This window comes from Leucopleurus acutus, assembly GCF_964270905.1.
Source record: "Leucopleurus acutus genome assembly, chromosome: 5".
NCBI lineage: Eukaryota > Metazoa > Chordata > Mammalia > Artiodactyla > Delphinidae > Leucopleurus > Leucopleurus acutus.
Window position 1 is genome coordinate 2,145,284 of NC_139147.1, and position 25,694 is coordinate 2,170,977.

The 25,694-nt window shown below is 52.8% G+C and overlaps 1 protein-coding gene across 3 annotated transcripts in view; it reads right to left on the bottom strand.

Annotated features, from left to right (window-relative positions):
• AGPAT3 (1-acylglycerol-3-phosphate O-acyltransferase 3) overlaps positions 1–25,694 on the bottom strand; it is a 95,217-nt gene that overhangs the window by 45,925 nt on the left and 23,598 nt on the right. For 2 of the 3 annotated variants that reach the window (XM_082839145.1, XM_082839143.1), the window contains exon 2: positions 21,981–22,046. The gene's annotated coding sequence lies outside the window, so the exon portion shown is untranslated. Of the gene's footprint in view, positions 1–11,494; positions 11,540–21,980; positions 22,047–25,694 lie in introns of those variants that run through there. The other variant, XM_082839144.1, reaches the window with a different exon arrangement.

Sequence of the window (25,694 nt, forward strand, 5' to 3'; positions counted from 1 at the left end):
ACAAGCAAACTGGGGGCTGCTGTCCTCTGATGCCTCCCCAGCCTGCGATGTCTGAACCTGCAACGAGGGGCTGAGGTGACATGAGGTGACCCAGGGGCAGAGGTGGTCCCCGCGAAACCCGTTCTCAGGGCACAGACGCGCGAGGAGTGGCGGAAGGCTTTCTGAGGGCTCTTCATGCTGTACTGGGATGGAACGGCAGTCGTTATGCCGTCCACCTTTGTGGCACTCGGCACAAAACACCGTCTTCCAAACTGGCAGCTGCCCCGCTGCTGCCTGCCTGGCCCCCTCGCAGCCCTGCGCCTGCACGGTGGGGGCACCCACAGCTGGACAAGCCTGCTCGGGCCCCGAGCTCCACAGTGAGTCTGCGGGGTGTGAACATCCCCGAGTGACCTGAGGCAGCTGACCTGGGGCCTCTGGACAGGCTCCGTAAGGCTCCTTCTAGACGCGTAGTCCTGCCATTCCAGCCTCTGGCTCCCGGCCTAAGAAGCTACCAGGGGAGGGGGCAGTCATCACTCGTCCACTGAGCCCACGGGCAGGGCTCCAAGCACTGCCCAGCACAGTCCCACTGGCTAAGGCTTTCCAGCCTTTAATCCCTACAGCAGTGGAGGAGCTGCTGAGCTGGGAGGCCAGCTCCTCGGAAGACGCGCGAGCCCCAGGAGGGGACGCACCTCTGCCTTCCCAATGAGTCATGACACAGCCCTCCTCCCCCAGGGCTGCCCAGTGATCTACGTCCGCAGAACAAGCCCCCAAAGTCGGGCAGACGCAGCCTTGAGACCCTGGGGTCCTGGGTGCGTCTGCTCGTGGGACGGCAAGGATGCTGCCCGTGAGGTTGTGACCTGTCACTGAGCGGAGGGCTCTCCCGGGTCTCCAGGGAAGGCGGCAGGCACCCTTGACCTGATCCTTGACCGGCAGCACCTGGACTCAACCTTTCCCCTGAGGCCAGTTACCATCTGAAAAGCTATTTGGGGGGCTTCCCTGGTGGTGCAGTGGTTAAGAATCCACCTGCCAATGCAGGGGTCACGGGTTCGAGCCCTGGTCCGGGAAGATCCCACATGCCCCGGAGCAACTAAGCCCATGCGCCACAACTACTGAGCCTGTGCTCTAGAGCCCGTGAGCCACAACTACTGAGCCTGTGTGCCACAACTACTGAGCCTGTGCTCTAGAGCCCGTGAGCCACAACTACTGAGCCTGTGTGCCACAACTACTGAGCCTGTGCTCTAGAGTCCATGAGCCACAACTACTGAGCCTGGGTGCCACAACTACTGAGCCTGTGCTCTAGAGCCCGCGAGCCACACTACTGAGCCCGGGTGCCACAAATACTGAGCCTGTGCTCTAGAGCCCGCGAGCCACAACTACTGAGCCTGTGCGCCACAACTACTGAGGCTGTGCTCTGGGGCCTGCGAGCCACAGCTACTGAAGCCTGTGCACCTACAGCCCGTGCTCTACAACAAGAGAAGCCACCGCAGTGAGAGGCCCATGCACTGCAATGAAGAGTGGCCCCTGCTCACAGCAACTAGAGAAAGCCCGCGCGCAGCAACGAAGACCCAACGCAGCCAAAAATAAATAAATAAATTTTAAAAAAGAAAAGGCTATTTATGAGGACTTCCTGAGCCCCACTTGGCTCTGCCCTGCTCCTGAAAGGCTCTCCAGGCCTCCTCCACGCGCAGCCAGAACTGCTCGTCTGAAGCGAAATCAGGCCACGGCCCGCCCTGCTGCCACTGCCAGCATCCCAACGGTCACCTTCGATTCCAGGCCTTGGGGACGCTCCCAAGTCCTGTCCTGTCCCCAGCGTCCAGCTGCATTCTCAGGGCTGGAGCCAAGCTCGGGGGGCAGGCGGGTGGGTGACCGGCGTGGGGTGGGGTCCCTGCACACCCCACGCAGACTCCTCTGAGCCCGTGTCCTCAGACCGCATCCCCAGGGGCTCCTCCAGGGGCTGTGCCGTGTCTGCTTCTCCTCTGGTCTGCGCTGGACTCTGGACCCTGGGGAGCAGTGACGGGCCTGCCCTCGGCCCCGGGCCTTAGATGGTCCCTCGGGCCCAGACTCTCCGGCCACGTGTCGGGGACAGAACGGAACCAGTCAGGCTGAGCCCACTGGTCCCTTGCCTGCCAAGTCCCGGCTTGGGGAAGGCGGCTCACTGGCAGACGCGGCCGTGGCCCTCCTTTGGGCTACGGACCTTTGGGGTCTTCAGGCGTCCTAGAGAGAGCCCCCAGGGAGAGGTGCACAGCACACACGTGCTGTCACTGGGCTCCGATCCCTGCACCCCGCCCCCGCTTCCCCGCTGAGCCTCAGTTTCCCCCACTGTAACGTGGGAGTGATCACGCTACTATGTCAAGGTCCCCACGGAGAAATGCCTGACGCAGCAAATGCCAAAGGCGGTTCGCGCTTACGATGACATCGTCATTGTGCCCAAATCGCTTCCTTTGGAGGCAACAGATCAGCAGAGATTAAAGAAATACCCGAGGTGTCTCTCCAGGCTAGAAGCAGGAGGGAAGCAAAACCTCAACCCTGGTTTTGGCTGCGCTGACCACGTGGGACATGGGGACTGCAGCAGGTTTTTATGACACCCTTTACGTGATTTGCGTAAAACACACCAAACCTAGAACGTTCAGTAACTTGGTTTTATTTATTTATTTATATTTATTTATTTATTTTTTTTGCGGTACGCGGGCCTCTCACTGCTGTGGCCTCTCCCGTTGCAGAGCACAGGCTCCGGACGCGCAGGCTCAGCGGCCATGGCTCACGGGCCCAGCTGCTCCGCGGCATGTGGGATCTTCCCGGACCGGGGCACGAACCCGCGTCCCCTACATCGGCAGGCGGCCTCTCAACCACTGCGCCACCAGGGAAGCCCGGTTTTATTTATTTTGAATTAAAGGTTGTCATAGGAATTTTGCCAAAACCCTCCTCCTATAAGCAGCGTTTCTGCTGAATGGAGACTCGCCGTGGGGGGCCTGTCTGCGCTTGCATGGCTGTGCGTGGCTGGGACCCATGGAGGGAAGCGTCCTCTCCGTCCTCTGCTGAGAGCGGCCCACAGGCCAGCGTCACTCGCTATAACTACTCGGGTTTGGTTCTCCACGTCTCTCCTTTAAAGTTAAGGAGAACAAATACTACACAATAAAATGGCACAGGAATATAATGGCTCTGTTTCCCTGGACCTGAAAATTATTGATTTATACAGAGTATTAAAAGACCAGGGAGAATGTTGCTAGAATTTCCTGGCGGTTTCTGTACGGCAGCAACGTAAAAGGAATGCTTTAAAAACTTGATGAAGGGCTTCCCTGGTGGCACAGTGGTTGAGAGTCCGCCTGCCAATGCAGGGGACGTGGGTTCGTGTCCTGGTCCGGGAGGATCCCACATGCCGCGGAGCGGCTGGGCCCGTGAGCCGTGGCCGCTGGGCCTGCGCGTCCGGAGCCTGTGCTCCGCAACGGGAGAGGCCACGACAGTGAGAGGCCCGCGTACCACAAAAAAAAAAAAAAAAAAAAAAAACTTGGTGAAACCTTTCTTCTGACTAGATGACTCTTCTCATGACATTTCCACGTTCCCTTCCTTACACGGCTCAGCAGAACTCAAGGTGTAACTAACTATTCCTGCTTAACTGTTAGTAATCGTTACGCCCATCACACACGGGCACATGTGAAGAATATGCAGTTATTATTGTGTAGCTTCAAAGAGCAGCCCTCTTTGTCATCCCCGCTGACCCCCCTCATCCAGCAGGGTACCCCACACTGCCTGCCGACGGTGGCGGACACCGAGGACCACAGGCCGGCTGGCAGGGCCGGCAAGGCAGCAGGCGAGGTAGAGCCCTAACGAGAGGCAAACCCCTTCCCTGGTATCCGCAGGCCCACGAGCTCCTGACCCAGGAACAAGGAGCCAAGAGTTAAGCGGAAAGTAGACCACGCCGAGACACGTGGGTGGGAGGCCACGGGGGCCACGCCAAGGTCACGCTAACTGACGGGTCCCGTACAAGGATTACTCACTGAACGATCACCGTACTGCTGCCCTCTCCAAAGAATTCTGCCCAAGGTCACCAGGATTTGAAACCTGTTTGGTCAAGGTGGGCTCTGAGCACATCGCTGCCCCCTGCCGGCCGGTCCAACCCAAGACGCCCCAGGAACGAGCGAGCTGGGCTTATCCTGTCTCCTGCAGTCCCCAGGGGCCGGGGTGTCCTGGAGTTGGTCCCCACGTCGCCACGCCTCAGACGCTTGTTAAATGGCAGTCAGTCACCCTCTGGCCCAGTTTCCCCGAAGACACTGTGTCAATCCCAGCACTCTGGCTCAGGACGATGGGACCGGCGCACACACAGAAGGGCAGCGACGAGGCCCGGGTTTGGGGAGGAGAGGGCTCGGATTCTCCTCTGCTCTGTCCCAGGTGGCGGGCCTCGCGCTCCTGGAGTCTGCTGCCGAGATGCCGCCAGCCCGCTGCAAGGGCCGGCTCAGCACTTGTTTACCCAGTTAGCTGGGCACCAGAGCTGGGGGAGACGCGTTGCCAAAAGCACTCACTCGTGGCTTCCGGGCCCCTGAAGGCCTTGCTGGGCTCCCTCCCACCAAGGACACCACCCTCCCCCCTCCCCGCCCCCCGCACCTCGTTCCCATGCCCAGGGCATCCCTCCCGCTGACGCCTGGACACTGAGCTTCTGGTGTCTGCAGGCAGCTCGAAACTGGAAAGGGCGTGAGTTTCTCGGTTTTTCTCCACCGGTCCCGGAGGAAGCAGGCAGCTGCGGCGTCTGCAACCCAAGCACTTCCCAGAGAAGATGCTCCGACCCACGCCCATCCACACGTCCTGGAGGAGGGCCCGTCCACGCGTTCTGCCGGGAACCGGCCTGGGACACACACACGGTGGCACCTGGGGGAGGCGACCTCCTGCCCTCTCAGCTGGAGGTTTTATATTTCACTCAACCCGATCTGCCCTCCCACAGCTTTAAATACACGAATAAATACGTAAATAACAAAGATAAACCCCACGCGTGAAAAGCTCTGGGGTGAACAAGCCGGTGGTGGCAGAGGTCCCAGGAAGGAGGCCGCCGGGGCTCTCAGGGACCCACTGATACAACACCCTTCCAAACCAAACTGGGACCTTGGAGAACACAGGTTACTATGCAAACCAAACACGGGTAAACAGCCTGAGGTGTGAGCCCAGGAAAGCCAGGCCGGGTCTCCAGTGCTGCAGAGCAGCTCAGAACTCCCCCAGCGCCGTCCGCGCAGCGGCAGTGACTCTGCAGCGTCTGTGCGGGCCGGGCCGGTCGGGTGAACTAGGGCAGAGGCGGCAACCACAGTAGGTGTCCTGGGAAAACTCTGCTCCGCGGGGAGGGGGTCTGGATGAGCAACTCCCTCTGAGTCAGGGGGTCCGCCTGCAAAGCCTTCTAAGGACCAGGCTCTCTGGCCCTCGGCCACCTCAGGCGTTCAGATAATGGGGACACACTTATTTTTGTCGGGACTGGCTGGTAGGCCTTCCAAAGGCACTTAGAGTTCAGTGGTAGGTGACGGTGAGGAAGATGTGCACAGAGCATGGACGCACCTGCAAGAACTACCTGGTGGCCCTTCGAGAAGCAAAATGACAGCACAGTAAGCAAGAGAACTGGCGTGTGGGCGATTTCAGTTCATTATGAGATAACACTGCACAGCCCAGCATTCTGCGTGGAGTTTACACACACGTGTACACCCTTCTTAGTGAATCTCACAGCTTCCAGGAACTAGTACCACCCGTTTGAAACTCATCCCAGAAAGAAAACTCCTACAGGGAAAGCAATTTTTAAACAAAATGTCCTTTCAGTCATGAAACCTCTTTGAACAATTATCGTGATTCTTAACATTCATACGAATCAGCTTGCTTTGTTCCTAACCATTTCAACTAAAAACCACTATTAAAATTTCTATCTAACCTGCAGCTAAGTGACCGGCACACGGACACCGCAGCCTGTGAGTCCCCGTTCCCAGGCAGGGGTGTACACAACCTCCTGGTGAAAGTTATCCCAGTGCAAGAAACCAAGCATGAGAAGCTGTAAATGTCATAACGCCCCAAGCATCAAGGCTCTTCCCGCAGTGCTTACAGATGTCGGAGCACAGGAACGAGCCAGGTGTCTACAACAAGGACGTGCCCAAGTGCCTTAATGCTTTGCATCCATTCAAATGACGTGTAGACAGAAACCCTGAAGCAGCCTGGGAAGGGTTTATCCTACCCTGGATGTAGTCAGTGAGAATAAGAGCGAGCACACAGCAGCGCCGCACACAGCGTACTGCTCTTAGTGGCAGGATGCCTGCCCTGGGCAGGGGGCTGGGCAGCCTCTCACAGGAAGAGGAGGAGGGAGCTGGGCTGGACCCCAACAACAGTGGGGAGGGACTCCCCTCCCCTGTGCCCGTCCCCGTCCCCGCATTGCTCCCAGAAATGGGACGCACAGCCACCAACGTGCTCTGAGCTCCAGGAAGCGGCAAAGAGGAGGCCCTCCGAGGCTGCTGAGTGGAAGGGATGGAACCACGAAGCACGCCTCACCTGCAGACAGGCTTCGTCCCTCCCTCGGGGGCGGCTGCCCCCACCGGCTGGGTGGCTATCACACGAGCCTCCTGCATCCACAGGTGGCTCGGCGGCCCGGCCAGCGGACGGCAGCTGGACGCACCGGCAGACCCGCCCGCCCCTGCCGCAAGCAGCAGGCCAGCGTGGGCCCCCCACCCTCCCGGCTCACTGGAGGGGGAACCTGAGTTGTAGAATTTCAGGCCACACCCCTAACACCAGCTGGAGTTCACGGTCCCGCCTGGTGACCGTGACCGCTGTTGTAGCTAGCGCCCTGCACGCAGGTCACCGTCCCTGGGCGTCCTGGCGGCTCTGCGAGTCTGCCCCCTCACTCTTCACAGCTCTCTCGGGACGCGGGCACTCCTAGGAGCTTCATTTACAGATGAGGGAACTGAGGTTCAGAGAGGTTAGGCAACTTGCCCAGAGTCACACAGTGAACATGCGGCAGAGTCAGGCCAGCTAACTGCAAAACCAGAAGTAGGAATCGCGTCTTAAACAGCAAGGAGGAAAAACCAACCAAAACGTTCGGGAAATGCCTATTTTTCCCACATCCACTGAAAGGCAGATTTCCCCTGGATCTGAGAACATGTGAGCCTCACAGCTGCAAAGACCTGCTAGTCTCTGCGGGGAGCAGAGAAGATGGTGGGGTAGAAGAAGATTAGAGAAGTAGCTTTGTTTCACGGACTCCTAAAACCAGGCCTGAGGGGCGGGGGGGAACTCCTTGGACCCTCCACTCAGCGGGACACGCAAGGCTGCACCTCTCAGCCTGGGGGAGAACGGCCCGCCCAGTTCTCCAGCTCCAGCGAAATGTTTCCAGGAGACAACACCCCAACTTCTGAACTCTGTTTTTTAAAAGATTTTGCAAATTAACAAGATTCTGTAAATGAGTAGGGAGTAATAAATTTTTGGCTGTAAAAATGTGAAAGCATGCAGAAGTGCACAGTAAGAAGGGAAGTGTCTGCCGCGGCCCTGTCCCACCCCCAGGCCGACGGCTGTGGAGTCTGGTGTCTCTTCTTCTGACGCTTGTAGTTTTCAAATGTGGTGATTTCAAACAATAACACTTTGTGATACTGTGGACTCTGTAACTTGTCTTTCTCCCTCCATGCTCTGTGCTATGGACTGAATGGTTTCGTCTCCCCCCAGATTCATCGTTGAAATCCCAGTCATTTCCAGTGGGGTGGCATTTGAGGTGGGGTCTTTGGGAGGTGATTAGGTCACGAGGGTGGAGTCCCTTATAAAAGTGACCCCAGAGAGCTCCCTGCCCCTTCTACCATGTGAGGACCCAGTGCCAAGATGGCCGGCTGTGAACTAGGAAGTGGGTTCTCACCAGACACCGAATCTGCCAGCACCTTGATCTTTCTATTTTTTTAAATTATGTCTTTATATTTATTTAAATTTTTATTTATTTATTTATGGCTGCATTGGGTCTTCGTTGCTGCGCGCGGGCTTTCTCTAGTTGCGGCGAGCGGAGGCTACTGTTTGTTGCGGTGCGCGGGCTTCTCATTGCGGTGGTTTCTCTTGTTGCGAAGCACGGGCTGTAGGCGCGCGGGCTTCAGTGGTTGTGGCCTGTGAGCTCAGTAGTTGTGGCTCGCGGGCTCTAGAGCGCAGGCTCAGTAGCTGTGGCATGTGGGATCTTCCCGAACCAGGGATCAAACCCGTGTCCCCCTGCATTAGCAGGTGGATTCTTAACCACTGCGCCGCCAGGGCAGTCCCAGTACCTTGATCTTGAACTTCCAGACTCTAGAACTATGAGAATAAAGGTCTGTTCTCATCAGCCCCCAGTCTATGGGAGTCTGTCATAGCAGCCTGAATGGACTAAGCACTATAGCAGAAGAGTCTTTCGGGTCAGTACAAACCTCTCCTCTTCTGCACAAGTAGTGGAGGCCACAGAGAGCACCTGGGTCCGAACCCTGGCCTCGCCACCAACGAGTTGTGTGACCCTGAGAAAGTTATGCACCTCTCTGAGCCTCCATTTCCTCATCTGTACAGTGGGGAAGACAAGGTGAAATGAGCGAACTGTGCAAAGTACTTGGATGAGGGACAGGTCCAGGGCCCAGTAGCGTTAGCATCAGCATCACCGATTTCATTCTTGTAACATCAGCTGCAGAGTATTTCATCGTAGGGATGCATTAATGGCCGGAGAAACGGCCATTCAGCCGGCGGAAGCACGAGTGACAGCCGATCGGCCCCCCTTCTCTCTCAGCAGACTCAGAGTCCGGCGCAGGCAAAGCGGGCTGGCCCAGGGAGACACCGTGAGCCCCACGTGTAATTTATATGTTCTACTTCCACGTTTAAAAGGTGAAATTCACTTTAATGATGTATTTTATTTAACCCAATATAGCCAAGATATCGTTTTAACATGCAGTCAATATTAAAAAGGCAATAATGAGATGTTGTATATCACCCCTTTGTCTGGGTCTCTGAAGTCCGCGTATGTTTTTAATTCTCGCGGCCCCTCGGCTCTCAAGGGCTCAGCATCCGCGTGTGGGCCGCGGGATGCCACGTTGGACCGTCGGGCTCTGTCGTTCCTGTTACTCACATGACACTTGTGGCAGAAGAAAGCTCTCGACCACCCTGACCAGGGAGGCACTACAGACCCAGAAATTAATCTGCTGTGACAGCCTGACGGATTCCAGCATCGAGTGGGAGGCACTGCAGTCGGGGCACACAGGACGTATCAAAACAAGAACTCTAATGTCCCCGGCCCTTGCCCGTCTCCTGAAGCTCAGGCTTAGGACAGACAAACTGCGGGACCTTCCATATGTTAAAAAGGAGCAAATTTTCAAATTTCGAGGCCAGCCAAGGTGGGGAGGGGTCCCTGGATAAACAACTAACCCCACCCCACTCTTCTGCAGCCGGAGCCTAGGAAGAGGGGAGCCCACAGAGGGTGCAGACTTGGAGACCGCGGGCCTGAGATGCGCGGCCCTGAACTCCCATCCTCTCTCCGCACAAGCGGGAAGGAGGAAGGCTCTGCTGGGGAGCGGCTCACCAGCCCCGCCCTCACCTGTGGGCTCCGGGCGGCAGCCTGCAGGACCTTGCCTCCGGAGCAGGGTATGCACCGGAGTCCCAGAAGGTGGCTTTTATCCTGCCCTCAGCCCCGCCCAGTTGGCCAGGAAGGAGCTGCAAGGAGGCCGGGAGGGAGGATCCTGCTTCCTGCCTGGGTCCAGGGAGGGGCGCTTTTCACCAGTGACCCAAACTCTGTGCCCTACGAGCCAGGAGAGCAGGAGCGGCCAGGAACGCGGCCTGGGGCAGCCGCTGCAGGGCCCAGGGCAGAGGGAGCTGCTGCCCACGGCCGCTGGACCTGCCCCCGAGGAGGCGGGGGGCCATCCGGGAAGAGACCGTGGCTGGCGTCTCCTCCTTCTTCCTTTTGGAGACTGAAAGCTGGGGCCTGACCAGCCCCCCACACTGAAAGGAGAAGTACAGGTCAGCAGTGTAGCGCCGCCAAGGCATGGAGAGCAGTGAGGGGGGGGGGCAGAGAAACGGGGAAAGGCCGCCCGCTTTCCACCTAATTCAGCCCAAAGGTCAAGGGTACGCGCAGCTCGTGGAAAATGGCTACCCTGCGAAGTGGCGTAAGACACTGGACAGACGTCCTGCCAGGCGGGCCCGGCGCGGAGCACCGGCAGAAGCAGCATCTCCCGGCGGCACGTGGCTCCGTCCCGGTGTGGCCACGCCGCACGGTGTGTGGGGGGGCGACACTCCACACACCTACCCCCCGCCCCGCCCTCGGCCAAGGCGCCCCTCCCGCCCACACGTCCACCATGCACGCACCCCACCCCGCAAGCCGGGCTGCTCTCTGCCCGTCTCCCGACCTTCACGTGCGCCCCCCCGCCGTCCGGTGAGACCATGACGGTGCCGGGCCTCTGCCGGGGGCCCCACTGAACCGAGAGCAACCCCCCGGCCTGGCTGCTGGGCCCGCTGTCCGTACTCCCCTGCCCCCCTCACCAGCTGTGCTGTGTCCGTCCTGGCGTCCCTCAGCCCGTCTGTCCCCGCTCCAGCGCGCTCCTGCTAGGGCCCTTTACCTCCTGCCCCCCCACCCCCCCGGGAGGGGCTGTCTGTTCCCCCGCAGCGTCCACCCCACCGTCACTCTGCCACACCCCCAGCTAGGCTCCTTGTAGCACCTGTCACCCGACATTTTGGTGTCTGTCTGCACCGTCCCGTCGAACGTCGCCTTGGGAACCGAGAAGGGCCCTACAAATGGACAAGGAACAGACGGCCCGAAAGTGGGGCTTCGCGCGCATCTCACGTCGATCCGTGCTGCCTCCCCGGGGCCCGCGGCCTCCACAAGCGGCGATGCCTGCAGGCGTTCGCCCGCCCCGACCCCAAGCGGCACGTGGCATGTGGCCTCCACTACAGTTAGCGATTGCTGGACGTGATCTGTGATGGACGCGCCGCAGGCTTGGCGCTGCGCCTCCCTCCCCCACCTGGGCACCTGACCTCCTGCAGGGGCGGCCCGCCTAAGGGCCTGGGCAGGTGCACGGTCATGGTGACCGGGTCCTCTCCTCACTGACACACCACAGTGAACACCAAGGCTCCAAACCCAAAGAGCAACAGACCCTCCCCGCGGCCCCGGAAACCCCAGATCAGAGTCTGTCTTTACTGCAAAGCATTAAACCGCGGGTCCTTTATGAGGAACACGGCTTCTGAGAAAGACAACACGTGTTGCTTGCTGGTTGAGGTATTTTTCTAGCACGTCCAACACGAGGTACCTAGAGCAGGGAAAAAACACCCAAATGGATGTCCCATGTCCCCCACGTCCTGCTGGTACCAGCCACCAGAACTCCCTCCTTCCTCAAGTTTTCGCTCCCCACACCCAGATCCCGGGTGTGAGGATTTTCTTTTACTAAAGGGGAAATCGTTTTCACTAGACAGCATTTACCCCAAATAAAGAAGCCTGCATCCTCACAACGATCTATCAAGTGTTTGTTAAACCTTCACAAAAACAGCATCAAGATACAGAGAAATCGTAAAGGACTCTCCTGACATTTGCACCTACCGCTGGTCTCCTGCGACGTCCCCCTGCGCTCCTGGAATGTTCTCCACCACACCCGTCCTGTCCTGCGGAGTGGCTGTGGACACGCCTACCTCCCCAGACACCCACCGGCCCATCCCCAGACTCCAGAGGTCAGGGGTCACAAGCATGACCCCTGAAGACTCTCCTCAGAGAACCAACAGCCGGGGGCTGGTTACTGATTAACAGAAGCACAACCGTCAACTGAAAACAAGCTGTGGGCTGGCGGCCAAACAGCGGAGCTGCTCCGAGGTCTGTGATAAAGCCCTGATAAAGCCAAGTTCCCGGCATCACAGAGCCAGGATGGGACGGGCAGCCCTGAGCCCCACCCTCCCACAGGGGGACACACACACACCCACAGAAGAATGAGCCGGTGGGGGAAGCTGCCCTGGGAAGGGCCCCCACGCTCGGGGGTGTGGGCGACGGTGAATGTGGTGGTCATGGTTGGTCGTGGACTTCAGCACCCGCTGGGCTCCTGCAATCAGAACTGTGTGGGCATGTGGGATAGAGAACGAACAGGATAAAAAGGCAGGCCCGGGGCTCCCCTGGTGGCGCAGTGGTTGAGAGTCTGCCTGCCGATGCAGGGGACGCGGGTTCATGCCCCGGTCCGGGAAGATCCCACATGCCGCGGAGCGGCTGGGCCCGTGAGCCATGGCCACTGAGCCTGCGCGTCCGGAGCCTGTGCTCTGCAACGGGAGAGGCCACGGCAGTGAGAGGCCCGCATACTGCAAAAAAAAAAAAAAAAAAAAAAAAAAAAGGCAGGGCGAGCATCTGGGGAGGGCAGGGGTGGAAAGGAGAAGTGGGCAGGGAGGGACACAGTCGGGGCCCATGTGTCCTGCCGTCTGCTCCAGCATCACTTCCCCGAGCTCCCGGTCCCTCGGTCCCTCGTCTGCAGACGACGCCCAGAGCCTGTCCGGCCACGGCAGGGACTCTGAGGGAGCAGAGGTGCAAACGCCCGGCACGGTGCTGTACGTGCCCAGAAATGAGGCTGTGAAAACATCGTGAGCCCAAATCCTGGTTCTCAGGTCTTCACGCTATTTGGGAAGAAAGTAGAGACACGGATGCCCTTTATCTCGGTCTCCAGGCATCCTAGCGTCAGAAGGGTACCACTCCACAGAGAGGAGCAAATGAACAGATTTAACAGGCTAAATTCAATAACAGGCAGGAAAGCAAAGGAAAAGGATGGTGAATAATGATGACGTGATGACAGTGACGTAGAAAGCCCTTCATTACCAGTGATGAACAACTATATCACTTGATCACGACACGTATAGAGAGCAGTCTGAAACTCCAGCTGTCTGCTAGACTTACAGGAGACACACAAAGCTAAGACGCGGTGTCACAGAAAGACAGAAACCGAAGGCAAAGGAAAGACGCGCAGACAAACACCCACGGGAAGAACGCTGGTGTGGCACAGCAAGAGGGAGAAGCAGACTCGAAGTGGAGAGGCCCTAAGCCATGAAGGGGGCTGGCACATGGGGACAAGCGGTTCTGAACCGGTGCCCACCACGCGGCCGGAGGACACACCCTGGCCACCGGAAGGAGCTCTGGCATGTTCCAGGGGAGAGAGAAGACCAGGTGGAGACGGCGGACCCGACAGGATGGCAACCAAGCAGGGCAGGCGGGGGAGGGAGGGGGGCGGGCAGAAGCAGGTACACCGACGGGGAGCCCGCGTGCAGGGGCGTCGGGAGCAGGTGCCAGGCAGGGGAACGCCGCGGGGAGGGGAGGTGTCAGGGCATCCTACTGTCACTCCTAGTAGAGAAACAACAGACATTATCCAGAAGGAGGGGACCCAGGATCTGACATAAAGCTCCTCGTAGTAGGTGACCACTAAGGCCAAACGTACTTTCCCCTCTATCGGGTCAGCACTGCCAAACACAAAACACAACACCAGAAAGGCTGAGAACAGACCCCACACACAGAACCAGTGAGTGTGTTATGTACGGGCACCGTTCTACCTGTATTTACCCTTGAGATACACAAAATAGGGACAGCACTAACCCGAACACATGGGTCATATCAGTCAATACAAACGGGCTGAGTTCAGCTACCAAAAGGGAACTATTTTCAAACTGGCTTGTGAAAAAAAATTCAGTTCTGCTAGGTGCAAGAGAAAACCTCAACCCAAACAATTCACCAGGGTCGAAAAGAATGAATAAATACATACTGGGAAACGCCCAAAAAAGGGTCCAAGGGTTGATATCAGAGAATAGAGTATCAGGCACGGGAAATCAATGAGACAAAGCAGGACTACGGATCATTCTAGAAACTAAAATTCTCAAGGAAGATATAAGTTTAATATCTATGTACCAAATAAGGCAGCTTTAATTTTCATAAAGCAGAAATGACAGGGATGCCATGGAAACAAATCAAAGCATGCTAATCATAGGTGTTAGTGCATCTCGTTTAATCCAAGACAGAACAGTGGCCAGGAACTAAGAGAGACCACAAACGACGCAGCAGCAAGACGTATGAAGGGGATCTTCAGAACAGGTAGCCAATCCTGCACTTGATAAGGGAAGACACACTTTCTCTCAATCGCTCATAGAAACATTCATGAACAGTGCCCATAAATTAAGCAACGAAGACATTTCCAACAAATCCCGAACAGTAATTAAAACACAGACAATATTGCCTAGAAATCAGGAGACAGAAAAGGCCTTTCCCACCCCCCCGTCCGCCCCAAACATGAATATTTTCCTCTTAGACGCTCCTCTCCAGAGGAAGTAGAAACCCAAACTGCAGAATTTCCAGAAAACGTAACGAAAACTAAAGCAGTGCTTGGAGGAAAATTTATCACATTAAATACTGTACATCTTTAGAAATGAGAGCATGAAAATAAGAGAGTTAAGCCTCCAATTGAGAAACTCAGAATTACAAAAGTAACTGAAGGAATTAATAAGGTAAAAGCAAACTGCGTTAGACAAAAAAGCGTATAATAGTTAAATCGCTAAAAACTCGTGTTCAAAAAATTAATAAAACATACACCCCCAGGGCAATAAAAATACATAAAATAAGAGAAAAACCATCAAAAAATAAAGTTTTTAAAAAATCACGGAAATAACTGTACATCTCTATGCAAATAAAGCTGAAAACTTGGTTGACGTGGATAATTTTCTAAGAGAAAAAAATTTACGGAAACAGTGACCACAGAAAAGATAGAAAGTCTGAACAGACCTAGTTTTACGGAAATAAAAGAGTTGTCGGTCAGAGTTACCTCTAAGAAAAGATACCAAACCCAGATGACTCAGTCCTATAAGAACAGATTATCTTGACACAACCTAACGTTCTCCAGAACACAGAGAAGGAAGGAAATTTCCAAATGCCTTTTTACGAAGGAAGCGGGATGCTGAATCCACAATGTGAGAGTGAAAGCAGAAAGAGGGGGGCTCGTCTAAAGCAACAGCTCTCAAGTGTGATATGAGGACCCCGGGGCGGGGTGGGGGGAGTCTGAGAGTCATCTGTTTTCCAAGCACATACTTGGGGAAGCAGAATTTTCATCGCATAGCTCCACCAAACAACACAGTAAAACAGTCTGAATGCAGAAGCAGGTAGTTCAGGGGTCTCCTATTAGGTCAGATGCCCGAGAGATTAATTACATTGTAGAAATATAAAATAATGGCCCTCTCCTCATTACATTTTTTTTCAGTTTTGGAAAATATAGTTCTTCTTCATTAAAAAATGCTATTTATGTTAACATGTAATGGGTTTATTGCTGCTCTTTTTTTTTTTTTTTTTTTTGAGGTACGCGGGCCTCTCACTGCTGTGGCCTCTCCCGTTGCGGAGCACAGGCTCCGGACGCGCAGGCTCAGCGGCCATGGCTCATGGGCCCAGCCGCTCCGCGGCATATGGGATCCTCCCGGACTGGGGCATGAACCCATGTCCCCTGCATCGGCAGGCGGACTCCCAACGACTGCGCCACCAGGGAAGCCCTATTGCTGCTCTTTTAAATGAATTATTAAATAAAAATTTTTAGTGTTCTGTGTTGATTTCTAAATGATTACTTATCAAGAGCAGGGTTTCTCAGCTGCGGCACTATTGACATTTGGGACCAGATGCTCTTCTGTCAGGGGACAGTCCTGTGCATTGTAGGATATTCGGCAGCATCCCTAACTTCTACCCACTGGATGCCAGTAGAGACACCCCAGCACACCAGTTGTGTCAATCAAAAGCATCTCCTGGTGTTGCCAAATGTCCCCTTGGGTGGGGGAAGGATCACCCCAGCTGAGAACCACAGTAGATATAACTCACAAAAACAAAAGCTTCTTAGGGTCCTCAATAATTTTTTAAGAGTGTAAAGAGACCAGAATTTTCAGACCTACTGCTCTTTACTTATGGATATAAATACAAAAATTCCTTTAAAATTAGCAAACAGACTCTAACAGCACATTAAAAAGCTAATGCACCATGACCAAGTGGGGTCTGCTCCATGAATGCAAGGATGGTTTGACAGGAAGAAATCTATGAATAAAATCCATTATATTTCTTTAAAAAGAATTCTGGGCAGATAATTTAACAAAATCTAACCTCACTCCCTGATGAGAACACTCATTAAAGTAGGAGCAATTTAAAATTATTACATACACTCATTATATGCTTCCCCCTAAGAGGAGACACTCACCATACACTTCTCCGTGAGGTGATAACATCTAAGACTCCAAGTCAGCATTTACTTAATGGAGAAACACGAGAGGCATCCAGCAAACATCAGGAAAAAGACAAGACGCCCGTTACTTAACAGGCCAATCAGAGGCGTGAACACAGACCGGACATTCTCAATAAATGTACCTTAGCAAACCGATGCCGGTCACGTAGTTAAAAACAAAACATCGTGACCAAACCTGGCTTATGCCAGGACGCAGGAATGGTCTACCATAGAAAATCAATTAGTCTAGTGATTGTCAACAGACAAAAGAAGCAAAACAACACGATTATTTCATGAGATTCAGGAAAAGCAGCTGAAGTTGCTCAGCACCTCCCACAACTGTTTAAGGACGTCCGGCCTCAAGGCCCCTACTCCCCAGAAAGCTCACTGCAGCCACGGTGATAAGACAAGGAAAGAAGTAAGAGAGGGCCTCCCTGGTGGCGCAGTGGTTGAGAGTCCGCCTGCCGATGCAGGGGACACAGGTTCGTGCCCCGGTCTGGGAAGATCCCACATGCCGCGGAGCGGCTGGGCCCATGAGCCATGGCCGCTGAGCCTGCGCGTCCAGAGCCTGTGCTCCGCAGCGGGAGAGGCCACAGCAGTGAGAGGCCCGCGTGCCGCCAAAAAAAAAAAAAAAAAAGAAAGAAGAGAAATCAGGGTTAAAAAGAAGGAAACCAGCTTTCGTCACTTGTAGGTGATATGACTGTCTACACAGAAAATCCAGGAAGTTCTTGAGGCAGGTTATTGGCGATAGCAAGGGGGCAGCGAGGGTTCTGGCAGGTGGGCAGCCGGGCAGGGCCTCCCTCCTCCCGGGTCTGCTCCCAGCCAGCAGCTCCCCCGAGAGAAGCTCACGTCGCTGGGGGAACCAGGAAGACAGCACAGCAGCCCTAGACCCGAGAAGGGGCCACACGTGCGCGAACTGACAGGCGCTCATGGGCCAGCCCTCTCTCCAGCACCTGCGCTGGGCTGTGCAAGCTGGACTGTCCATCGCCTGCCTCGGTCCGGGGGTTTCCATGTTTCCATGGACACGCTTCCTAAATTCAATTCACACACAAGCCCGTGTGAAACAACCTCAGTCAAGGCCAGAGCCAAGTGCGCGAGGCGGCAGCGGGAACTCGCGGTTCCAGAAGGCGCTTCCCCGGACGCCCATCCCCGCGCGTCTTGCTCCGGCCCCGTGGAGCAGAGCCGGCCAGCCGGCGGCAAGCGTCCTGGTGCTCAGGCACGGCGCCTGGCTCAGGCGTATTCTCCCACTTTCGGTTCTATTCACCGAGAGATGAGGAACAGCCAGGCGGACGGCGTCTGTGGGACACGGTGGCCTCGTGGCCAAGCAGAGCCAGACGGAGGCCCCGGCCCGTTTCTGCTTCTGCTGTGCTTGCACTTTAGATACTTGAAGGACCCGGCTTTGCTACCGAACACTGGTGACCAGGCGACAAAGCGCATGTAACCACGTGTGCACACAACCCTTTATATGTCTACCAACGACAGGAACGCGGCCTGGAATGTTCCAGAAAACAGACACTCCTCGGTGGAAACTGAATCCGGCCCAGGCCACTGTCCCTGGAGAGCCTACCCACGCTCACCCCTCCAGCTTACAAACAGCACCAGCCAGAGACTCCACACGGGCAGGGGGCAAAGTCCACCTTCCAGCAGGTCAGGCAGCTGGGCTGGGCAGGGCCGCTCAGATACTGCAGAGCCTGGAGGCCCATTGTCACCCTCCCAGAGGACTGTCCCCACTGCACTCACCCAACCCCTCCCCCCAGCCCCTCAATACAAGAATGAGTGTGCTACTTATGACACTTTCTGAGACGCACAAACACATCTCAAGTCTTGAAAGCACACTCTGGCTCTAAGAAACTGATAACCAGGTAAATGTGCTCTGACACTATCACCCAGACTTCTTACAAAGCGTGTGCGTGTGTGTGTACGTATACGTATATACGGCCATGCTCTTGAGAACATGCATGAAAGAGGAAGCTGAGTCTTTTTAAATGAGGTAGATCTATGTGTAGTAAAAGACCCTCAAGCAGGTTAAAACTAAGCTGCACAGATGGATATCATGACACATAGACACATTTTTAGACACTCTGTGCCCGCGTGTTCTTAAGTGTGTTTTGACAAGCTCTGAAAGGATAAACCACAAGCCATTTTTAGTGCTTCCCTCCAGGAAAAAGGGTGGGATTTGGGATGGAGTGAAGAATGGAACTTTGATTACTTATTAGATTTGGTTCTGTGTTTAATTTTTATAAGCACGTATCACTTCTTAAATTAAAATTTAAATATTAACAAAAAATTACCTGCTTGCTTGTAAAGCTCCAACCTTCTGTCTCTCCAGTGGTTACGAAGTCTGAACAACTACGCTGAACACTGTTAAGACTGTTTCTTAAGGGAAAAAGCTTACCCTGCAGGATACCAGGCTCCTCCAGACACAACTTGGCCCGTCAAAGTCTGAGCCCTTTGCTCAGCCCCTCGTGTCACCTTTAGAGCAAAGAGAACCCGTCCTCAAACGCGGCCATGCAGGGGGGTGCACACGGGGGCCTCCCACCTCGACCGCCCTCGCAGCCCCTCCCCCTGCCCCCCTTCCCCCACCCCCTGGACTGAGTTCTGAGTCTGCAGTCCACGTGGGCCACAGCGGGGGAGGGAAAGGCACTGTTTCAGCATCAGTACCTAAGAAAGACTAAGGAAAACCTTCCAGTCATCTTAAACTTGTAAGAAAAGTTAATGGAAAACTCGTGGGAGCTAAAATTGCAATACGCTGTAGGAGAGATGTTTAGCTTGTTCTACCATTCATCAGTGAGGGGGCCACAGAGCCAGCCACGAAGCATGCTGCCTTGAGGTCACGTTGGAGGCGGGCGTTCTCAGGTCCCAGAGCCCAAGGGTCCGCGCAGCCGAAGTCCTAGCACTCTCCCAGCTTCTCCCCCAGCCTCTCCCTCCCGGGCAGCAACCGCACATCCTGCAGGGCTGGCACAGGACCTGACGACCAGCACAAGTGTCCACCAGGGTGCCAGGGGCCGGCAGGGACAGGACCACATACACCTGCCCTCGGGGCACAGCAGAGCGCTGAACCCCAGGGGACCACTCGTGAGCACAGGCAAAGGACTCATCCTGAGCCTGCGTCCTCATCAGAAAAACACAAGTAACATTTGTTCCGCACTATAGTAAGAGAACTGAACAGTGAGGGATTTTTAAGTGCTCAGCTCAGAGCCGACATGCATAATAGCAATGACAAGAGTGATGGATGAGGGGCTTCCCTGGTGGCGCAGTGGTTAAGAATCCACCTGCCAGTGCAGGAGACACGGGTTAGAGCCCCGGTCCAGGAAGATCCCACATGCTGCGGAACAACTAAGCCCGCAAGCCATAACTACTGAGCCTGCGCTCTAGAGCCCATGAGCCACAACTACGGAGCCCGTGCGCCACAACTACTGAAGCCCGTGCGCCTAGAGCCTGCGCTCCCAACAAGAGAAGCCACCACAATGAGAAGCCCGCGCACCGCAACGAAGAGTTGCCCCCACTCGCCGCAACCAGAGAAAGCCCGTGTGCAGCAATGAAGACCCAAAGCAGCCAAAAGTAAAATAAATAAATTTTAAAAAATAAAATAAACGTTAAAAAAAAAAAAAGAGTGATGGATGAGCCCCCTGCCCCCACCCTGGTCCACTCACCTCATCCTGCCACTCATCAAACCACATTGTGGCTTGTAACTTCTCCATTTCTCTGACGACTAATTAAGTTGCACACCTTTTCAGATGTCTATTAGACATTTGGACATCTTTTGAGAGGTGCCAGTTCAAGTCACAAACGAATGATTTGCTTTAAATTTCAATACTGATGATTACTAGCTTGGGCGGAGGGGTTATATCTTTCCTGCCTCTAAAATATGGTCAGTCGTACACGCGTAACTGAAAAGTCATTTATTTTTGTAAATGTTGAGTTAATCTTGCTGGATGCTTGGTTATAAATCTGACTGTCCCGGGGCTGAAAAGCATGTCTCCAACTTGCCACTCTTCTCCCCGTCCCTTTTCCCAGCCTTCAATTGCTAAAGAACTTGGAGGTCCCGCCCCCACAAAAGAGGGAGAGCAAACTGATTTCCATCTCCAACCTCCCCCAATCCCGTCTTTCTGGGAGAGGTCTGGTTGATGACCAGGGCCCCCGGTCGCTCTCCTCCAGAAACAAACCAGTGTCGACGACACATTCCTGCCGCGTACGACGCAACGTGCTTCACACATCAAAAGGCTCTTGGTGCCACCCACAGTCCCTGCGGCCGTCGCAGGCCACATCCTGGGCAGTGGCAGTTATGAGGGAGAGAATCCTTTTAGCCCCAAGTATAGTTCACCCACGGCCAGATGATAAAAGGAAAGGAATACATGGAGAGCTCAACTTTAGGATACGATGTAGTTTGATATTCTTTTGCACAGAACAGAAGCTTGCAACAATTTAACAGCTAAAACCACAAGCTGTGTACTCAATCAATAATGAGCAAAAAAAGCAAATAAACTTTTGTTGATTCAGAATGTCGGGAGATGAGGTGCTCAGAGAGCGCGGTAGCTGAGAGCCGCCATGCAGTCATATTTATATTCCCAGTTATCCAATAAGCGCTCATAATAAAATACTTAATTATAAAGAGACACTAAATGAAGTAACTGTCACTGCAGTGCCCCAGTCACATACTTAAGCAACATTATTTTCAATAAGTCATGACTATGACTATAAAAGGCATGCGACTGACACTGGCTTGCGTTCATCCTATTCACATCCCCAGAGCTTGTTCTTAGCCCGCTAGGCCAGTCGCTATCAGAACACCGTGTAACTATTACACATGAGGGGAAACTGCCTGTGCCCACCGAGAGCTGGGATCCCGCAGTGAAACTTGTAAACTTCCAAACCTAATGGCTGGATTCGCTCTCTGCAGAAAGCACTTGAAGTGACAGATGTCTCCTGGGTCCAAAGAAGAAATGGCAGGGGGAGGCCTTCTGGTCAAGGCTGGATTAATACAAAAGGAACCTGTCACTCAGTCACCTAACGCGGCAGATCCCCGAGAACGTGTCTGCGCGCAGAAGGTGAGGTCAGCTTGGAGCCTGAAAGGCAGGTCCTGGATGGCCCGAAGCCAGGACACGGGAGCACGGGAGAGGGCCGGGTCACTGGCGGTCACTCTGCGGCCAGGTTCTGTCCTCAGCCCCGGAGGAACCAAGGCCACCTGACCAGGGATCTCTGCCACAGCTGCCGATTACCACTGGGCTTCCCGGAGGAGCTACCTACAGGAGCAGAACAGCCTGATGGCAAACATGCTCCCTGACCTCCGGGTCACAGTCCAGCCCTGGACGACTAGGCTGGACAGCTATGCCCATCTCCAAAAGACTCACGGACTTCCAGGTCTGCTAACAAAAGCTGGGTCCAGCTCTGCTAGGGGGACGCCCATTCTTCACTTCCCGAGATGCCCTCCACCCGGCAGCAGTTTTAGCTTGGCCCCTTCACTCATCCCTCCAGGAAGAAACAGAAGGGGAACCGCGTTACCGGGACTTTTTCATTTGTATTCTGACTATAATAAATATCCTTTGTCTGTAAGAAAACTTGAAAGTGTATACCCCTTTAAGAAAATCCAACAATGTGTTAAGGTCCGGCCGTGCCCTGCTCGGTCCCTACAATGTCACTGAAGCTGGATCAGCGAGTCCGGCTCTCAAGGCGATAGACTTCTGTGTCTGCCGACAGAGCCAGGTCCAGACCACTGGGGCAGGACCCACTCCAGGGCTGCTCCAGGGAGCACGCACGCACATACACACACATGCACGCACACACGCACGCGGCTCAAGCGTCAGGTGCCCCCCTCTCCTGACTCACCGTGGCCCGGGGTCAGCAGGGTCAGTGGGGTGAGCAATCGTCCTCAGAGGCTTCCAACTTGAAGGCCTGAGAGTTAAAGACAAACAGAAACGTACTTAGGCAGGACTGGAAAAATACTCAGTGAAAAAACTACGCGCAGTTACTTTAAAATCAAAAAGACTGCACATCAGGGAAGCAGACAGTTATGAATGAACTTGATTCAGGTCCCGATGACCTGAATGGTCCACTAACTTAAGCAAACACCAGGGACACAGCCTATCAGGCCTTTCCAAGTGCTGTTGCTTCCCCCCCGCCTGATAAGGAGGCCCAACAGATGGCCCATAAATGAACAAACCGCAGAGATGCAGAGACCACACCCCAGGACGACCGCGAAGCAATTTCAACCTCGCCTGCAGGCTCGCAGGAACAGCGGAAGGTAGGCCACCTCCTGGATGGATGGACAAGACGCAGAACAGCCTCCAGGCCTCCCGGCCCCTCTGGGCGCTGAGGCTCCCGTTCCCAGGACAGCCACTGTGCCGACCTCGCCTGCACTCTCCTCCCTCCCAAACCCACTAAGCCTGCAGGAGGGGCTCCCGCCAGGCCAGCCCAGTCTGCCATTGATAAAGCCAAACCCAGGCCGAATGGCTAATTTTAGTCCTTGTTTTTGTTTGTTTTGAACTGTGGTAAAATACACATGCAAATCCCCATTTAAACCACTTTACAGGGGTCACAGCTCAGTGGGGTTCAGTCCATTCACACTGTTGGGGAGCCATCACCACTGTCCATCCACAGACCTTTCCATCTTCCCAAACTGAAACTGTGCCCCCATGAAACACTCCCTCCCGTCCCCTCCCCGGCCCCGGCCCCCACTGTTGTCCTGCTGTCTGTCCCTACGAATCTGGCTCCTCCCGGGACCTCGTGTAAGTGGATCACACAGTAGTTGTCCTTTTATGTCTGGCTTATTTCACTGAACATAATGTCCTCAAGGTTCATTCATGTCGTAGCATGTGTCATAACTTTGCTTTTAAGGCTGAATGATATTACACTGTATGCAAATACAACATGTTTCTTCTTCTATAAACCTTATAGCTTTAGCTTTCGTATTTAGGTCTGGGCGACCAGACCATTCTGAGTTAATTTTTTAATATGGGATGAAGTTGGGCGAAGGTTCACTGTTTTTGCACGTAGCTGTCCAATAGTCCTGGCACCAGCTGTTGAAAATACTATCACTTCCCCATTGAATTATGTTGAAACTTTTGTTGGAAATCAATTTACTATAAATGTGGGTCAGTTTCCGGAATCTACTCCGTTCCAATGATCTGCATGTATATCTTTCTGCCGTTCCACAACGTCTAGATTACCATAGAAGCAGAGGAAGTCTTAAAGCCAGGCACTCTTTTCTTTGCCTCTTCAAAATTATTGGAGCTCTCCTAGGTCCTTAGATTTCCAACGTAAATTTTAGAATAAGCTTGTAAGTTTCTACAAAAAGCCTTGCCAGGATTTTGATTGTGATTGCACTGAATCTATTTAACAGTTTTGGTAGAATTGACATTTTAGTAACATTGGGTCCTGTGGTCCATTAACATGGTATAGCTCCCCATTTATTTAGGTCTGCTTTAATTTCTCTCGGCACTATTTTGTTATATTTATCCCTAAGAATTTCATATTTTTGATGCTACTGTAAATGGTATTTTGCTACAGCTTTTAACTATTCGGTGCTAGTATGTAGAAATAAAATTAATTTTGTTATGATGACCTTGAGTCCTGTAAATTCACCGAACTCACCTACTGGTTCTAGTAACTTTGTGCATTTCTTAGATTTTCCACATAGGCCATCATGCCATCTGTGAGTAAAGACATTTTTACTTCTTTCTTCCCCTTCTGTATGTCTTTTCTTTCTTTTTCTTGCCTTATTCTTCTAGTATAATGTTGAATAAGAGTGGTGAATAAGAGCAGATGTCCTTGCCTCGCTCCCAATATAGAAGGAAAGCTTCAGTCTTTCACCATTATGTAGGATGTTAGCTGTAGGTTTTTCATAGATGCCCTTTATTAGACTGAGGCCATCGACTTCTAGTTTGCTGAGAGATTTTTTTTTTTTTCCCACAAATGAGTAGTAAATGCCTTTTTTTTTTTTTTTTGGCACCACTGAGATAGTCATATGGTTTTCTTTTTTGTCTGTTAATAAAGTGAATTATAATGACTGATTTTGAATGTCAAACCAACTTTGCATTCCTGGGATAAATCTCACTTGGTTATGGTGCACTAGACTTTTTACATATTGCTGGGTTTGATTTGCTACAAATTTCTAATTCAGGCAGGATTTTGTCCATGATGGATATTGGTCCACACCTGTGTGGTTTGGGTACCAGGGCGATGCTGGCCTCATAAAATGAGCTAAGTGTTCCCTTCTCCTCTAATTACTGGAGGACTTTGTGTAGAACTGGTACTATTTCTTCCTTAAATGTCTGAAAGAATTCATCAACGATGTCATCTGGGCCAAGAGTTTTCTTTGTTAGAAGGTTTTTATATACAAATTGCATTTTTTGATAGATTCAGGGTTATTTGGGTTACCTATTTTGACTTGAATACGTTTTAGTGATTTCTTTTGCTCCAGGAATATGTCCCTCTCATCTGTGTTGTCACATCTCCTGGCATGGAGCATTGCAGAATATTCCCTTAGGATCTCTAGTGACTCTTCCCCTCTCAGTTCCGATTTTGGTAGTTTTTCTTCTCTCTTTTTTTTTCCGATCAGTCTAACTAGCGGTTTACCAATTTCAATGATTCTTTCAAAGAAGCAACTTTCGGTTTCATTGATATTTTTCTACTGTTTGTTTTCTAACTCACTGATTTTTGCTCTTTGTTATTTCTTTCCTTTGTTTACTTTTCCTTAAGGTTGAAGCTTAAATCATTGATTTGACGACTGCTTTATGTTCTAATATGATCATTTAATGCTATAGATGCCTAAGCACTATTTTCCCTGCATTCCACAAATTCTGATACCTTATGTTTTAACTTTCACTCAGTTCATAATGTTATCAAACTTCCCTTGTGACTTTTCCTTTGACCATGGACTATTTAAAAGTGTCTTTATTGAGTTTTCAAATATTTGAGGATTTTTCCAGATATCTTTCAATTACTGACTTCTAGTTTAATTCTCTGTTGATCACAGAAAATACTTTGTATGGTTTCAATTACTGAGGTTATTTTCATGGGCCAGAATTTGGTCTACGTTGGTGAAAGCTCTGTGTGTACTTGCAAAGATGTGCCCTGCTGTTGCTGGATGGGTGTTCTATCAACACCAGTCAAGTCAAGCTGATTGATGGTGTTGTTCAAGTCTTCTCTATCTTTACTGATTTTCTATTTGTTCTGTCAGTTATTGAAAGAGGAGTGTTGAAATCTCCCACTGTGATTGTGGGTTTGTCTAATTCTCCTTTCAGTTCTATCAGTTTTTGCAGTATGTATTTTGAAGCTCTTGTTAAGCGCACATATATGCAATATATTACGTTCTCTTGATGACCCGACCCCTTTTATCACTATGAGGAGACATTCTCTTCCCTGGCGATATTTCTTGTCCTGAAATATAACGCGTCTGATTTTAATACATCCACTTGGGCTATCCTGTGATTCACGCTGGCATGGTATCTATCTCTCCAACCCTTTACTTTTAACCTGTCTCTGTCTTTATATTTAATGTGGAAAGCACGTTTACCTAATCTTTTCTATCTGCTCTGACAC